Source organism: Giraffa tippelskirchi, chromosome 8, assembly GCF_054371585.1.
Source record: "Giraffa tippelskirchi isolate mGirTip1 chromosome 8, T2T-mGirTip1v1.2.pri, whole genome shotgun sequence".
NCBI lineage: Eukaryota > Metazoa > Chordata > Mammalia > Artiodactyla > Giraffidae > Giraffa > Giraffa tippelskirchi.
In genome coordinates this window covers 11,258,035-11,267,630 of record NC_137282.1, presented here as the reverse complement: position 1 = coordinate 11,267,630, position 9,596 = coordinate 11,258,035, and the positions used below count along the sequence as shown (strand labels likewise).

Below are 9,596 nucleotides of genomic sequence, written 5' to 3'. Positions count from 1 at the left end.
ATGGTCTGGGCCTTCTGGGAACAATGGGCAAGTCCCTGGTTCCCGTCCAGGGAAGAGTCAGGAGTACAGGCCACCAGCATGTCTGGGGCGTGGGTGGGGGGCAGAGGGTGGGGGCGGAGATGAATTTCATGGGGGTTGCCCCACTTTCGCCCCTCACAGTCTCCACTGGCTCCGATTCTGGACCTCCACTAATCCTTTCAGCTTCTTCATATACATGTCCATACACACAGACACACACTCATGGCTTCCACCCATATCCGTGGTCTGGGGCTGCACCGACACCATGAAATGTCAGCAAGCCGACTTTACTAACATTACCTCCCAACTGACAGCCTGATGTCTGAAAATGTGACCTACTCTGTGTCCCTACAACACTGTCAGTTCACTCGATTGCGTAATCATAGACGAACGTGTCTTACTGCAGTCTCCTGTTTTCCTTCTCGTGTTGGTAACACAGTCTAGGGGCTGGTTTTAAGACCTCTGGGATAAGATTGATGCCAAAGTACCCAGTGTTTCCATTCATCCAAGGAGCAGGCTGCCTGCAAAGCATGTCTAAAATTATCCCTAATTCCAAGTCCTCTCTACACAATCAAGCTCTCCAATATAATAATTCCAAAACCTTTCTTGATTCCTGCTTTTAATAAAGTACATTTACAGAGGATATGAATTCCAGATTTGATTTCAGACTCTGGGGATGTATATTCCTCTTCTGGAACTTGTATATCCGGTCCTGGGGAAGAAAAAAAGAAAAGGGAAAGAGAGAAAGAGAAAGAGAGGGGGAGAGAGTGCAGAGCGTAACAAGCATTCCTTGTATTTCTTGTGTCTTTTGCCCGCTGAGTGCGGAGGGGAGAGACAGGCTGATACACAGCATCTGGTTAAAGTCAGGTAAGTAACTCTCTGGGGGGAAAAACCTGAAGTCAGCTGCCAACCTCTTTCTTTTTCTAATGTGTTTTTGCAGATGGATGAAAACTGCAGCCAATGCAGAGGTTTCAATTTTAAGAGATACTTGGGAGAAATGAGAGAGACGGAAACGCTTTGTTCCATCACTATCCTGTTAGCTGGGTGCCGACCGGAACATTTGGCATCATGAGCAGAGGGTAGACTTTGGCCACACCCATGCCCCTGCCGGGTGCAAATATACCAAAGGGACTTCTCCAGCCAGAAGATTCCCCTGAATGAAGACTGAAGGTATGACCAGGACCAGAACGGGAAACTGAAGCCTGTTTCTGAGCATAAACACCTTTCACAGGGGCTCCCCCCACCCAAGTGCATGGGCACCCCTGTCCCATTCCTAGGAGGGGCTCACAGCCCTGAGAGAGGAGTGGGGAGCTGGGGCCAAAAGGTCTAACTCCTGTGTGTGTGTGTGTTTCAATATTTATTTTTATTTATTTATTTGGCTGCATTGTGTCTTGGTTGTGGCACGCAGGATCTTCAGTCTTCATTACAGCCTGTGGGATCTTTAGTTGCAGCATATAGGATCAAGTTCTCTGACCAGGAATCGAACCCAGGCCCCCTGCATTGGGAGCACAGGGTCTTAGCCACTAGACCACCAGGGAAGTCCCCCCTCTTGCAGTTTTTTACCCTATGCCTCTTGACTGTGGATGAGACATTTCATCCCTGGACCTTGGATTCTGCACCATGTACAATGGAGACCGTAATAAATGCTTCACCTGGTCCCAAGAGTCCTGTGAGCCTTTTCCTACACTCGACGGAGAAGCTCATGTTGGGGAGCAAAGTCACCAAAGTGCCCCCCGTCCTGAGTCCAGTATAGAAGATTTGACGAAATGCTAGGAGCTTTTCAATGAGCCCCTGTCCCACTGTGAGGTGGGGTACCGGGTTTACTCCAGCCCTGTAATCTCAGCCCAGTTCCACAGTTGAGAGCAGTTTTCTGTAGATAATTCAGTCTCTGCCTGAGTGTGGAGTGGGACTCACTGTGTTCTCGGGGGCGGAGGGGAGCAGGCTCGAGTCCACACGGTGTTTCCTGGATCCTCATCGTGTCTGCTACAGAGTGGCTGGTCTGGGCGGCTCCCCGGACTGTTGACCACTGAAGTTCTGTTTGTCCCATTCCCTGGCTTCAGGCCAGTGTTTGTTGCTGGGTTGCGTAGCTGGTGGTTCATTTTCTGTCTTGACTGAACTGGAACCCTGCCTCCTTTATCCCCTGGTTTGGCCTGGGGTCTCCATTGGTGCCTTGAGCCCCTGGGTTGCCCCTGGAGCTGTGGGCCCCTGGGTCTCCCTTGGTGCTGAGCCCCTGGCTCTAACTGGGAGGTCAGGGCCCAGGCCGTTCATTCTGCAACCCCTAGCCCACAGCGCCATCTCGCCCCCACCATGGTCTTTCCTCTCTGGTATATTCTCTAGCCAGGTTCCACCCAGCATCTGTGCCTCCCCCCTCCAGGGTCACCCAGGAGATTCCAAGTTCTTTCCACACCACACAGGAACTGAGGGTAGCTCAGGAAAGCTAAATGCTAGCCCTTCCACTGTCTGACCACAGAGTACTGCTGAGTTTACTCTGATGTGGCCACTCCCACATGGGTGTGGGGAGCCTGTGTTTCATGCAGTCTGAAACGAGGGAGAGGCTTTGTGTTGATGAGATGGTTGGATGGCCTCACCAACTCAGTGGACATGTGTTGGGGCAGATTCCAAGAGACAGTGAAGGCCAAGGAAGCCTGGGGTGCTGCAGTCCATGGGGTGGCAAAGCATTGGGCACAACTTAGCGGCTGAACAACAACAACAAGCATCTAACACACTTCCCGCTCCGGGCAGCCCAGAGACAGAAAATCAAGCTGAATGTCTCTCCAGCCTCTGTCTTCTCTCTTCTCATGGTCCCTTGGGACCAGAAATGGGTAGGCTTCCTGCCTCTACAATTCAAACCTCTTAGGCTAGTTGTCTTTGCAGTCCCATGGACTGCAGCCCGCCAGGCTCTTCTGTCCATGGAACTTTCCAGGCAAGAACACTGGAGTGGTTTGCCATTTTCTCCTCCAGGGGATCTTCCCAACCCAGGGATGGAACCTGGGTCTTTTGGGTCTACCTGCTTTGGCAAGCAGGTTCTTTACCACTAGCGCTACCTGGGAAACCCTAGTTGTCACTGGCAAAACCAGTTCTCACCTGCATGGAAGCAGTTCCAGGATCAGAGTCCTAGCTACAAGCTTGGCTCTTTAGCAAGTTATGCTAAATGGGAGCTAAATAAATTTAGAAAATCTTATTTCTCTCTCAACAAAACCTAGTTTTTACCACTATTATGCCTACAAAATACCCATTTGGGGTTGGGGAAACCAGCATATTACCTTTTTTTTTTTGCATTCATGCTGTCGAAGTCTGAAGATAAGCTTATATCTCTGAGAAAATGGGAAAGTGAAGGGATAGATCAACCCATGAAACACAAAAATGAAAAGTGTGTTAGTAGTATTCCAGACATGTCCTACCTCTTCCAACCAGATAACCTTTGGCACTCTTTCCAGCTCAGAAGGATTCAACTCTTAAGATGGAGCTTGAGAGCACAGTTTGGAAAGCATGACATAGTTTCCAAATGTGTCCATATATACTAACTTGATTCTTTCTGCTATCAGATTTCCAAAGTATTGGTCCCTGTGAAATCTGCCTGAGGCAACTTGAACTTGGATGAATGGCCATTAAACATGCTGATGCTGAACAAGGCTGCACAACATCCAATGACTTCTCTGCTGGTAAAAAACTGTCTCATGATTTATTCTAAAACATTAGCCTTGAGCTACTTTCCATTCTTGAATGTATTACTTTGGAGATTATAAATCAGAGTCTACTTGCTGTGGTCTTTCACTTGGACAACTCACTTGACCACCCCCCACCCCCCCACCCCCCGCCCAGTCATTATACCTCTTTAACGAAGAGCCCACTGGGAAAGGCATCAGAAAAGATGGGTTCCTCAACTGCTCAAGTTGGGCAAACAACAACTCTACTACAGAAAACGAGTTGGCCAGCTTGTGATTTCCTGACCTTCCATAAATTTGATGCTGGCATCTAGTGTTGGAGAATTAACCTGTGTTGGGCAAGGCCACTAGGTTGCTCATCAGAGCCACTAAATCAGCTCGTGCTCATGTGCCGTCTGGTCTGGTGCCAGGTCCCTCCACCAAGCGAGATCAGTCCGCCAAACGAGCACCGTCTCTGAGTCCAGTACTATGTTTTGCCCAGTAAGGATCATGAAAAAAAAGTAGGACAGAGTCCTTGACCCGAGAAACCACAGTCTAGTGGAGGAGATAAAAAGTGAGACAATGAGAAAACAAAAGTAAACACTGAACTTCGTGGCACCTTCTGTGGGAACAACAGGAATCCAAGAAGGAGGAATAGCCTGAGGAGACGCCATAGACAGGTGGGATGTCCAGACTGGGATCTAAACACGAGAGAAGAGCAGTAACAAGATGAGGAGAATAACAAGGAAGTCACAAGAGGGGAAGATGGACATGTGGATGTGGGCTGGGGACTGTGAGGAGACTCACTTGGCAAGAGGAGAAGGAAGAGACAGAAAATTGTTAGGAAAATGGCTGTCTAGGACTTCCCTGGGGGTCCAGTGGTTAAAACTCCACGCTTCCAATGCAGTGGTTGTGAGTTCAATCCCTGGTCAGGAAACTAGGATCCATGCCATGATAAAAAAAAAAAAAAATGGCCAGAAAATGGAGGATCTAGACCATGGAAGATGTAAACCAGAGAGCTTGTGATAGACAGTGGGGTGCCATGTGTCGGGACACATGAAGATAGCTATGCTTTTAGGGTATAGACTATATTGTGGGAAGTGTCTGAAGCTGGAGGGGCTACTGTCTACTTATTCGACTGGACAGTGTGTGTGGAGAGAAGAAAAGAAGAGAGAGAAGCAAGTTCTAGATACACACACAACCACGAAATAGGAATTCCTGTTCATTGACTGGATAAGGGACACAAGGGAGAAGGAACTTCGTGTTTTTAGTACTGAAAATAGGAGCGATAGCGGCGCCATTGTGAAGAAAACCCTGAGGGACTTCCCTGGGGGTCCAGTGGTTAAGACTCTGCACTTCCGCTGCAGGGCTCACAGGTTCAATCCCTGACTGGGAAACCACAATCCCACGAGCCACGTAGTACAGCCTGAAAAGAAAGAATAAAGGAACCCCGTCTCACAGCAGAGTGTTTGGTTTATTTCTATCGTTTATCGGTTATTTCTATTGGTTCTAGATTGGCCTCATAGATGAAATGATCCCCATGGACCCAAACGATGCCAAACATCTTGGCAATGTGGACGGCTCTGTCTCCAGCAACTGGACCTGTGGTTCTTCAAAAAACAACACGAGAAGTTATACACCTGCCTATCTCCACAGAAGGATGCAGGTGCGAGGCTCTAGAGCACGCAATTTTCAAATCGCAGCTACTTACTAGCTGTGGGGTTTGGGCAAGTTGCAGAAACCTCTCTGTGCTCACTTTCTTTGCCACAATGGGGATAATAATGACCACCTCATAAACGAGGACGTTCACGTGGAGCACTTGATAGTACAATGCCTCGGCTCAGCCATGACTCAGCAAGTGTTAGCTGTACTTCATTTCCATCAAATAAAACAATAAGCACTTCAACAATTTATAAAATTCAAAGCTTTTAAGAGAGGGTAAGATTTTTTGTAGACACAGTGGGATGGATTGGAAAAAGTATTGGACTTGCAGTCTGTCTTAATCTTATATCCAACACCCATCAGTTCTGTTACCCAAGGTAAGCCTGTTAACTGCCAAAAAGTCTCAGTTTATTTGCTTAATGTCAATAATAACGCATGTCCTGCCTTGCGATATGATTCTGAAAATAAAAGAGGTGATTCATGTGAAGTTATCTGGCGGAAACTAAATGCTTTGCAAAGGAAACATATCAAATAGTTGTTGTTATCATTAGTATGTTAAAGAACCGTTCTTCATTTATCTGTGATGGTCAGAATGAAGACTCAATTCACTGGAAAGGCTTTCACCATGTCTCAAAATAGCATTCCAGCAAAGTTTTATTTACACAGGTTCCGTGATTTAATTGCCTCTGAGGACGTGGAGCAGCCCCTTGAAGAGAAGTGGAAGTCTTGGGTTACTTTAAGTTGGCCTGGACTTTAGAAGTGGGTGGCAGTAACTCTGAATAGAATCACTGTTGAGCTGTACACATTTATGATTTATTTGGGTTAGAGCAACCCTCAGGATGGGGTGGGATTTGGTGGGGTGGCAGTATCCTGGTCTGGTCAATGATTAATCTGGGAATTTCCAGCTGTCCTCAGCCCTTTTAGGAAAAGCCCCAGCTGTCTTCAGAGCTAATGAATGTCCATCCTGAATGAATCTCCTGGAAGTTGCCCACCCCCGGTTCTCCAGGGCCCAGCAATGCTGAGTGGTTAGTATGGATGGTTCATAGGAAAACAAAGCTTTGAAAAGCAGGACAGAAACAAATCCTGACTTGACCTCAAGCTGCTCCCAAAGCCCAGGGTTCATGTTTCTCAGGCTGCACATCAATCTCAGCTCCCCAGGCTGGCGAGGTGGGAACAGAGTTCACAGCGCCCTTCAATCAGGGGTGGTGCTGGAGGCAGCAAGGACGAGCCGCTCATTATGTGAGTGAGTTAGGAGTCTGTTTCTCTAGTCTTTTTGTATTCCTTTACAGAACTTAGTTTGACAACGGCCTTGGACCAGCATGAAGCAAAGATTCTGAGTCGACATCATCTTCACCTGGCATTTCAGAAAGATACCCCTTGCATGCCCACTTCCTTTCCTTCCATTGTTTATCACTGCAGCTTCAATCTTCTGGAGGCTATATTCATTTACTTAGAAGCTCAATTTAGGTGATGAAAATTCTAATTGTTGCTGGTGAAGAGGATGCATGCCTCCTAGCTTTTGCTCTCAATATCCACTTGGTGTGGCCATTGTGCTACACCTCAGCCATAGGACCAACCTGAAACCAGGGTAATTCTTTCCACTCTCGAGGTGCAACTTACAGCTCCGCAAGCCAACACACATCCTTGGCCTTCTTCCTTGTGGCCTGTGGCATCATTAGTGGATAGATCTAGCTTCAGTTTGGCGCAGACCTTGGGGATCCAAGCACATGGCTCTTCCTGCCACTTCCGGTTCCCAAGAATCCTCATATCAGCAACCTTTGGGAATAAAGTGCTCTTAGAGCACCTGAAAAATAAAAAGTAGATGGCTCTAGTGGTAAAGAACCCACCTGCCAATGCAGGAGATGGTAGGAGACACAGGTTCAATCCCTGGGTCGGGAAGATCCCCTGGAGAAGGGCATGGCAACCCACTTCAGTATTGGTGCCTGGAGAATCCCAAGAATGGAGGAGCCAGGCAGGCTACAGTCCATAGGGTCATAAAGAGTCAGACACGACTGAAGTGACTTAGCACGCACACATACATAGTGCATTTGTGTGGGACTCTCATTTCACAGAATATCAAGGTGAGATTTGGAAATTATAATTAAAGTACACGTTTCATGCTGTTAACATGGATCAAAAGATAAGGAACCGCTAAATAGATTCTTGCCACTGGTTGTCAACTGACACTCTTTGCTGTCTCCCAATCCTCTAATTAATGTTTCAGGAGGGGGTCAGAAATCCGCCCTCTAGGATTTCCCTGGTGGTCCAGTGGTTAAGAAACTGCCTTGCAATGCAGAGGATGCGAGCTCGATCTCTGGTCCAGGATGATGCCACATGCTTAGGGGCAACTAAACCCATGCGCCAAGACTACTGAGTGCACCATAGCGAAGGTCCCACGTGCCACAACTAGGAGCCGACACAGCGAAATAAAGAAATATTTTCTAAAAAAGAAATCTGCCTTCTACTCTGAAAGCATAAGCATTTCTTTGTAAGTGTATTACATTCAAAATAAAAATATATTTGCGTTTGAAATTTATCTCTGTTTAACTGGACTCATCACATCAACATCCAGTGTGATTACTGTCCTTCCTGCATGCCTGGCAATGAATCTGTAGACTTTGCTTTTCCGGCATCGTGGATTTAGACAGAGGGAGCAGAGTGATCTGAGGGATTTATAAGCAGATCCTATTTCTCTTGCATCACGAGGTTTTCGGTAAAGGAAACTGCACCTTTTTGACTCTGAAAATTAACTACCTTGTAAAAATGAAAAACCCTGAGAGGCTCTAGCGTTAAAGCTCTGCTAAGTAACAAAGGAGCAAAAACTGATTTGGTCCCAATGAACCCTTTCATCTCAAAGTGGCCAGACATCTAGCTCTGCATTCCCAATAAATTCGGAGAAGTCGATTTCTGCAAAGACAATTTTATACAGAAATTCCAGTCCAGGGAATCACGAGAGGATGAGCCATTACCCTTTCTTCTTGAATAAGAAGGCAGTTTGGCACCATGATGAATGTGGTTACATGCAGCTTTCTGCTGCTGTGGGCTGAAGACCACCTCATTCCAGGCCAGCTAGACAGAAGACGGATGGCAACATTGACTCAGATGCTACAAACTATGTTGTCGGCGACGACAAGAGGACACCTCATCATTCTCTTCCAGGTTCCTTCCATCCAGGAGACTGAAATGTTCCTGGATTTTGAGAGGGTCACTGGATAATTTCAGGTTTAGAAATGAGCAGAGCGGCACAGCCTTTCACTGGGTTGCTAATCATTCACAGAGAGTATTTCCTAGAGCCTCAGATGAGGGCTGTGTGAGTATGTCTTAACTCCCACGTGATGGTCAGCCCTTGGAGGTCTATGCAAAGAAAACCAATACAGTCCAGTAAATAAACTCTCATTATGGTCGAACATCTTGTGCATCTAAAGTGATCGATGGGGACTTCCCTGGTGGTCTGGGGGTTAAGAATCTGCCTTTCAGGGCAGGAGACACAGGTTTGATCCCTGGCTAGGGAACTAAGATCTCACAGGCCACAGAGCAACTAAGCCTGGCATGGCAACTAGAGAGTCTGTGCGCTGTATCGAAGATCCCGCATATGCAACTAAGACCTGATGCAGCCAAATAAAACTATTTCTTAAAAAATAAAGCGACCTACAAATCTTCTTGCACCTTCTAAAGACATACTGCTTACTGACACAGCTTCTGAACCAGAGAGGTCAGTGAAGCAGTCTACTGGAATGCCTTCTGTCTTTGGAGTCTGGTTGACCTTGGTCTGGAGTCTGGTGTCTGGATGAGCAGCTCCAGAGCCTGAGTGTCCTCTGAAGCTCTGCCTTCCTCCAGGACTCCCAGAGTAGACTGCAGTCACCTTGAACTTGACCATCTGAATTGCTGCTCCTCCCTGCAAATGTTCCTCTGTCTTTCACTACAGACAGCCTTGGCCAGCTCCCACTGACAGATCCTACAGGTGACTGGCAGACCACTTTCTGTGTTACCAGTGTTTATGAAAGTGGACGTGTTAGTCCCTCAGTCATGTTCGACTCTTTTGCAGCCCCATTTACTGTAACCTGCCAGTCTCCTCTGTCCATGGGACTCTCCAGGCAAGAATACTGGAGTGGGTTGCCATTCTCTTCTCCAGGGAATTTTCCCAACCCAGGGATCAAATCCAGGTCTCCTGCCTTGCAGGCAGATTCTTTACCATCTGAGCTACCAGGAAAGGGCCACTAATGTTTATGGGATAATTGTACTAGTTAGAATAGGTTAGGTTGCTCTGTGATA

At 47.2% G+C, this 9,596-nt stretch overlaps 1 long non-coding RNA gene across 1 annotated transcript; it reads left to right on the top strand.

Annotated features, from left to right (window-relative positions):
- The first annotated feature begins 751 nt into the window (after positions 1 to 751).
- LOC145517048 (uncharacterized) lies at positions 752 to 5,842 on the top strand. The gene is made up of 4 exons (XR_014061955.1): positions 752 to 885; positions 959 to 1,188; positions 3,564 to 3,680; positions 5,176 to 5,842. It is a non-coding gene; the product is annotated as an uncharacterized LOC145517048 (long non-coding RNA).
- The last annotated feature ends 3,754 nt before the right edge of the window (positions 5,843 to 9,596 follow it).